The sequence below is a fragment of the Salvelinus namaycush genome, chromosome 5, assembly GCF_016432855.1.
Source record: "Salvelinus namaycush isolate Seneca chromosome 5, SaNama_1.0, whole genome shotgun sequence".
Taxonomy (NCBI): Eukaryota; Metazoa; Chordata; class Actinopteri; order Salmoniformes; family Salmonidae; genus Salvelinus; species Salvelinus namaycush.
The window spans coordinates 23,812,078-23,820,023 of record NC_052311.1 but is presented as its reverse complement, the minus strand read 5'-3'; the positions used below and the strand labels follow the sequence as shown (position 1 = coordinate 23,820,023).

The 7,946-nt window shown below is 44.5% G+C and overlaps 1 pseudogene; it reads left to right on the top strand.

Moving 5' to 3' along the window:
• The first annotated feature begins 1,316 nt into the window (after window positions 1-1,316).
• Window positions 1,317-7,274, top strand: LOC120046975 (annotated as a pseudogene).
• The last annotated feature ends 672 nt before the right edge of the window (window positions 7,275-7,946 follow it).

The following is a 7,946-nucleotide window of genomic DNA, read 5'->3' as shown; positions in this document are numbered from 1 at the left end:
CTTCCCTAGCTTCCTTTCCTACATCCATTTCCTACTTTCCCAGCTTACTTTTCTCCTACTACAGTATTGACTTAGGGCATTCTGCACTACTACTACTGAATGTCACACCAGCCTTCGCTTTGGCTCCCCCTCCTGCCCAGCTCAGACGTTCGGCCTCGCCGGCCTTCTAGCTGCTGCCGAACCTGCTGTGGGCAAACGCCCTTCACTCATCAACCCCGTACATGTCTCGTCATCATTACACACACCTGGTTCCAATCCCCACTCTATCACTGTATATATACTCCCTTTGTCATTGTAAATGTTGCTTGTTTTCCTGAGAGGATTTTCTCCTACTATTTCCTGAGTACTTTATTATTTTGCACTTTGGGTTTCGTCCCGCTTTTATATATGGCGCTTTAATAAATTCAGTAGTTCTACACCTGTGACTGCCTACTCCTCTCTACACTTGTGACACTGCTACTATTACAGTTACTTTAACAGTACCAGCAAATCAGTGGCCCTGTGGTAGAGTGTAAGATAACCTTGCTGCTGCTCGTTTGCAACAGCTTTCTTGGGTGGTTCCTATTCTTCTAAAGTAATGGGAAAGTTGCTGCAAAGTGCAAAAAATAATGTTTTAAGTTCCAATGTCCAGTGACCTTGTTGCCCGTGTAGCTAACTAGGTAAACTGATCAATCAGACAGCTACCAGCTTTCTGGTAACACAGCCTTAAACAAAGCACTGCAAAAACTTGGAAAGCTGGTATCACAGTCTGATTTACCAGACTACCTAGCTAGCTACACAGGCAACAGGTTATATACAAATGTGCCAATGGTGACTGTTGGTTTCTATATTACTGTGGAACTTATTTAGCCCGTTCACAAATGAAGCCTACTTCTTATAAAAATGGTCCTATCCTCTTAAAGATTTGTCACAATACTGCCACAGAATATTAGCAAGTACTTGGGGCTCTCGAGTGGCGTAGCGGTCTAAGGCACAGCATCTCAGTGCTAGAGGTGTCCTACAGATCCTGGTTCAATTCCAGGCTGTATCACAACCGGCCATGATTAGGAGTCCCATATGGCAGCGCACAATTGGCCCAGCGTTGTTAGGGTTTGGCTGGGGTAGGCCTTCATTGTAAATAAGAATTTGTTTTTAACTGACTTGCCTTGTTAAATAAAGGTTAAATAAAAAACATTACATCAAATGAACCACCTCCCATTCGAAGCATCTCCCACGCTCCCTTTGCCTGTGACCACCACACAACACACCGCAACCACATCTCTCTTAGGGTGGCCACATTATCCTGCCTCCATCCTAAAGTTGTCAAATAAAACTTCATGTTTCAGCCCGGTAGACCAGTTCCTACAACCAGCGGTAGAGGCCGGTATGAGAGCATAGCAGACTCTACTCCTGTCTATCTGACTGAGCAGCTACTGAGATATATCCATCAGAACACAGGTCTACCATGGTGGGCCAGTACCGTCTGTACCACCGTTCCCCTGAGGACAGTCGTAACACTGCCACTGGGAGCCTATAAGGTGGTCATCCTCGCAAAGGCCTGTGTTGCATCAAGAACCAAGCATCCTATTATACAGTGTGTTTTTCAGCCCTTGTTGGTGCACACACTAGTCTCAACAGGGTCAGAGTTGAGCTTGAGAAACCCTGGGGTGAATCTCCATAGTCTAAAGTCAAGTAGCATCCTTCCTCATCTTATTTCCTTAATTTGCACAGGTGAAAGCAAATATCCAGGAAGCATCGACAAGTGGTTTCACCTATTTTGTGAACACAGACGGATGCAGCTGAAGGAGAAGAGATACGAGTAGGAAGCTACTTTAGACGATTGAGGTACACCCCTGGTGTAATGTATTATTTGCTAAACAATTTAAAATGTAAATGTACAGTATCCAAACAACCACATCAGATTTTATCAGGAAAGAAGTGCTCATCCATATTGTTATGTTAAACAAGTGAAACATGATATCATCACAATGGGGAGATGTTCTCTGCTGCTCACTATTCCACCAGAGGGAACACATGAGACACGTGTTGAAACTCCCTCGTCCCCCTTCGTTTTGTCTGTTATTGAAACATCCCAGGAAGATCAAGATGTTTACACACATTCTGGGTAACTATGACAGGCATTTTAAAGTCAGCCAATGCTGTGACTGGTGCAAACGTTGCTGAGCGCTTGGCCTTATTAAGCATTCTTTCCCACTCCTCCATCCTTCCTCAGCTGTGGGATGTCGTTTTTTTCCTGCCTCCACCTACTCCTTTTCCTCCCCTCCCCAGTGCTGCTCTCTCCCCCACTGTGTGAGAACAAGGGTCAGCATATCGCTCCCCCTCTCACAGGCCTGACACACACAGACACACACACACACAGACAGACATGAACGCACAAGCATTCTATTCTACTCATGTCTGTGAATGACCTTCATGAGTCATCATGAGGAGAACAGCATTTTTACTTAAATATTTGGCTGTAATACATCAAGGTCCCTGACTCTTGAAGGACTTTGAGAACTTGATTTAAAAAAGGAGCAGTCGGGTTGAATGTTTCGTTGTCATAACTCAGAGAGAGTGCTCCCTTCTGACCAGGCTACTTGGCTACCCTGACTCACTCTACGACCTATGTCCAGTTTTGGGTTACTAATGTGTGCAGTGTAATTTTATAACTTTTGGCTGCAGGGGGAGTCTATGTTGAATCAAAGCTAACCCCTGTGCTTCTCTTTGCCTTCAGCTAAGTTGAAGACCTGAAAATGGAGATAGCGGAGCTGGCTAAGAGGTTGCGCTACGAGATCTCAGTGCGAGCCAAGTGAAAAGGGCTGGATGGAAAAACACTGCCGGTAAAGAAATGACCTTTGACCCAGGCTCATGGAGGGCTGCCTCTGGGAGCTTGGCGCCAACCTCAAGACTCTAGTCTATACATATCAACAAAAATAGAACGCACTGCCTCGCTCAGTACGGAAGTGGTCAGATGATGCCGATGCTTAGCTACAGTACTGTTTTGCTAGCCCAGACTGGAATATGTTCCGGTATTCATTGGCGAGTATTCCACATTAGTCACCGGCTTCATCAATAAGTGCATCAATGACGTCGTCCCCACAGTAACCATATGTACATATCCCAAACAGAAGCCATGGATAACAGGCAACATCCACACTGAGCTAAAGGCTAGAGCTGCCGATTTCCAGGAGCGGGACACTAATCTGGACGCTTATAAGAAATCCCACTATGCCCAACAAATGAACCATCCAACAGGCAAAGTGTAAATACAGGACTAAGATTGAATCTTACTACACCGGCTCTGACTACCAGATGAGCTAAATGCTTTCTATGCTCGCTTCAAGGCAAGCAATACTGAACCATGCATGAGAGTACAAGCTATTCTGGACAACTGTGTGATCACGCTCTATGTAGCCAATGTGAGTAAGACCTTTAAACATCTGGCAGGGCCAGATGGATTTCCAAGACGCGTACACAGAACATGTGCTGACCAACTGGCAAGAGTCTTCACTGACATTTTCAACCTCTCCCTGGCTTAGTCTGTAATACCTACATAGTCCCTGTGCCCAAGAAAGCCAAGGTAACTTGCCTAAAGGGTAGCCATGATGTGCTTTGAAAGGCTGGTTATGGCTTACATCAACACTAATATCCCAGAAACCCTAGACCCACTACAATTCACATATCGCCCCAACAGATCCACAGATGATGCAATATCTATAGCTCTCCACACTGCCCTTTCCTACCTGGACAAAAGGAACACCTACATGAGAATGCTGTTCGCTGACCACAGCTCAGCATTCAACACCATAGTACCCTCAAAGCTCCTTACTAAGCTAAGGACCCTGGGACTAAACACCTCCATCTGCAACTGGATACTGGACTTTCTGATGGGCTGCCCCCAGGTGGTAAGGGTAGGCAACAACATATCTGCCACGCCGATCCTCAACACGGTTGCCCCTCAGGGTGAGTGCTTAGTCCCCTGCTGTACTCTCACGACTGGGTGGCCATGCAAGACTCCAACACCATCATTAAGTTTGCAGACGACACAGCGGTGGTAGGCCTGATCACCGACAAAGATGAGACAGAGACCTGGCAGTGTGGAGCGCTAAGTCTAGGTCCAAAAGGCTCCTTAACTGCTTCTACCCCCAAGCCATAAGACTGCTAAACAGTCAATCAAATGGCTATCCAGACTATTTGCATTGACCCCCTTTTTTACGATGCTGCTACTGGCCATTTATTATCTATGCATAGTCACTTACTACCTACATGTACATATTACCTCAATTACCTCGACTAACCTTTACAACCGCACATTGACTTGGTACCGGTGCCGCCTGTTTACAGCCTCATTATTGTTATCTTATTGTGTTACTTTTTTAAAAACGTTAGTTTCTTTAATTTAGTATTTATTTTTCTTACTTACTTTTTAAAAACTGCATTGTTGGTTAAGGGCTTGTAAGTAAGCGTTTCATGTTAGTCTACACCTGTTGTATTCGGCGCATGTGACAACATTTGATTTGATAAGCCTTGCCTTTTTGAGTTTTTCTTAAAAGAAAAATGCTCTCTTGATCTTCGCTGTCAATGCAATGGTGTATGACAGTTTCCTTTTTAGATCTATTTTACACTGAACAAAAATATAAATGCATTTTCTAAGATTTTATTGAGTTACAGTTCATATAAGGAAATCAGTCAGGTGAAATACATTCATTAGGCCCTAATCTATGGATTTCACATGGCTGGGAATACAGATATGCATCTATTGGTCACAGATACCTTAAAAAAAAGGTTGGTTTTCTGAATCATGCCCCTGTCAGTATCTGGTGGGACCACCAGCCCGCCACATCTCCTTCTCATAGAGTTAATCAGGCTGTTTATTGTGGCCTGTGGAATGTTGTCCACTCCTCTTCAATGGCTGTGCAAAGTTGCTGGATATTGGCGGGAACTGGAACACGCTGTCGTACACGTCCATCCAGAACATCCCAAACATGCTCAATGGGTGACATGTCCGGTGAGTATGCAGGCCATGGAAGAAGTGGACATTTTCAGCTTCCAGGAATTGTGTACAGATCCTTGCGACATGGGGCCGTGCATTATCATGCTGAAACATGAGGTGATGGCGGCGGATGAATGGCACGACAATGGGCCTCAGAATCTCGTCACGGTGTCTCTGTGCATTCAAATTGCCATCGATAAAATGCAATTGTGTTCGTTGTCCATAGCTTATGCTGGCCATAACATTACGCCACCGACACCATGGGGCACTCTGTTCACAACGTTGAGATCAGCAAACTGCTTGCCCACACAATGCCATACACGCTGTCTGCTATCTACCCGATACAGTTGAAAACGGGATTCATCCACGAAGATCACACTTCACCAGCATGCCAGTGGCCATCTAAGTTGTGAATTCTCCCACTGCAGTCAGGTCAAGACCCTGGTGAGGACTATGAGCACACAGACGAACTTCTCTGAGACGGTTTCTGACAGTTTATGCAGAAATTCTTCGGTTGTGCAAACCCGCAGTTTCAGGTGACTGGTCTCAGACGATCCCGCAGGTGAAGAAGCCGGATGTGGAGGTCCTGGGCTGGCGTGGTTACATGTGGTCTGCGGTTGTGAGGCCAGTTGGCCGTATTGACAAATTCTCTAAAACGATGTTGGAGGTGGTTTATGGTAGAGAAATTAACATTAAATTCTCTGCCAACAGCTCTGGTGTACATTCCTGCACTCAGCAATTGCACGCTCCCTTAAAACTTGAGACATCTGTGGCATTGTGTTATGTGACAAAACTGCACATTTTAAAGTGACCTTTTATTGTCCCCAGCACAAGATGCACCTGTGTAATGATCATGCTGTTTAATCAGCTTCTTGTTATGCCACACCTGTCAGGTGGATGGATTATCTTGGCAAAGGAGAAATGCTCACTAACAGGGATGTAAACACATTTGTGCACAAAATATGGGACCAAAACTTTACGTGTTGCGTTTATATTTTTGTTCAGTATAGATCTGGTTAGTTATGAAATACAATTTAACTTCTAGGAAGAAGGTCCTTGTTGTTCAACTGATAAATTACACTGTATCAGGTTTCCATGTCAGCTATGAGGTTTTACAAGTAGTAACTAAATTGAACTTCCTTAAAAAATCCTTTGTGTCCCATTAGATACCAATTCAAGAAGAACCTGAAGAGAATAGTGTCTGAGCTGTATGCGGGGGATAACTGCCACCCCTTCAAGGCCAGCCTGCTAGTATGGGTGCAGCTGCCCATGTGAGTGTGACTCTCCCTGGCCCTGCAGATCCTGAGCCTGGGGGTGTCTGATGACGCCACTGGTAAACCTCCACAATGGTACCCACCTAAATGGTAATAGCTGAAAACACACTGAGGATGTTTTCTCCCCGACTTTAGTGACAATTCCACCAAGTCCACAGGACGTCTCTCTTATATGGAAGATACACACACACACACACACACACACACACACACACACACACACACACACACACACACACACACACACACACACACACACACACACACACACACACACACACACACACACACACTCAGAGAAATACACACACACACATGCTGTACATTTTATAGTTGGACAGATGTTGCGACATACAAACCCTGCTTGTCCCTGAATAGCCTTCTCTGGTTTTGAAAGCCCTCTCTCGCTCTTTCCCAGGTACACTGATTTATCCTCCCAATCTAGCACCCCCCCCCCCCCCCCCCCCCCCCAATCTGTCTCGATAATCTGGAGTGTAATTTTGTTGTCTTCCTTCAGAGCACCATGATCGTTACATAAGAAACCGATCTGCCAAAGAGAAACCCAAAACACTGGTCCACATGAGAGTAGGCCCATGAAATCCTCCAAGGAAGACTGAAAAAATCGGAGGCTATTCCTGACCTTTGGTTTAGTTAGATCTATTCTAGTAGGGTGATGTTTCATAAGCTTTTTCAGATATGATTCTGAGGGGCTACCCATATGAACCTCGCTTCCAGTTGAATTTTATTTTATGTATAGAATTAAAACCTGCTTATTTGTCTATGCTGAATGCCAAAGATTGACACACTATCATTTTGCCCTCCTCATTCTTCTCTAGTCTATGACTCTGTACTGGTTGACCTCCAGTTGTGTGGGACTGGGACACAATCTGCTCCTGCGCTCGCCTCGCTTCCGGAGGCTGTGCCGCATCCCCTCCACGCGCTCCAACTCAGACACGCCTTACAGAGATATTGCTTCTTCCTTCATTTCCAAATACATAGAGTCAAAACGGTTTTCCATCTCATAGTGGATAAAAGACTTTCAATCCTAAATCAACCCTAAAGCCCCTTCCCCAATTCAGCCAGTCAAGGTATTAATGATTAGCTGAATAATCACGTGTTAGCGCTAGGTTGGCACAAACACCTGCACTGTACACCCTGTATCTCTCCAGGACAAGGGTTGGTGACCACTGAACTGAGATCTAGAGTGGACCACGATGGGTCATGGTCCATCAGAGAAAATCAGACATATCCAACACGTCCATATCTAACTAACCAAGTCAGTATCAAGATATCTATGTGACTGGTGTATACTGTAACATGTACGTGCATGCTTACTTTCAAAGGCAACCACTCCTTGTTCTACCCAGGATAACTTGGTGTTGTGATTAAGGAATGTAACAGGCAATGCAACTTTAACTGGCATTGTAACTGGCAAATTATGTGCAAGAAATGTATTTAAGATGACCACCATAGTCATGGATGATCAGTGGATGCTAGATTTGTACTTTGAACATCCAGTGTAAATTGCATAAAATGTTTATTTATTGAATGTGAATATCATTATGTGATCCATAAATTGTTGATTATATCAGATGTGTTAAAAAAGTTGAAGTAATTGGGTTGAAGTTACTTCAGTAAAATAAAACATTATTTTGTATTAACTGTGGTGTTTTGGGTTAATTGCTAAATTAATTTAA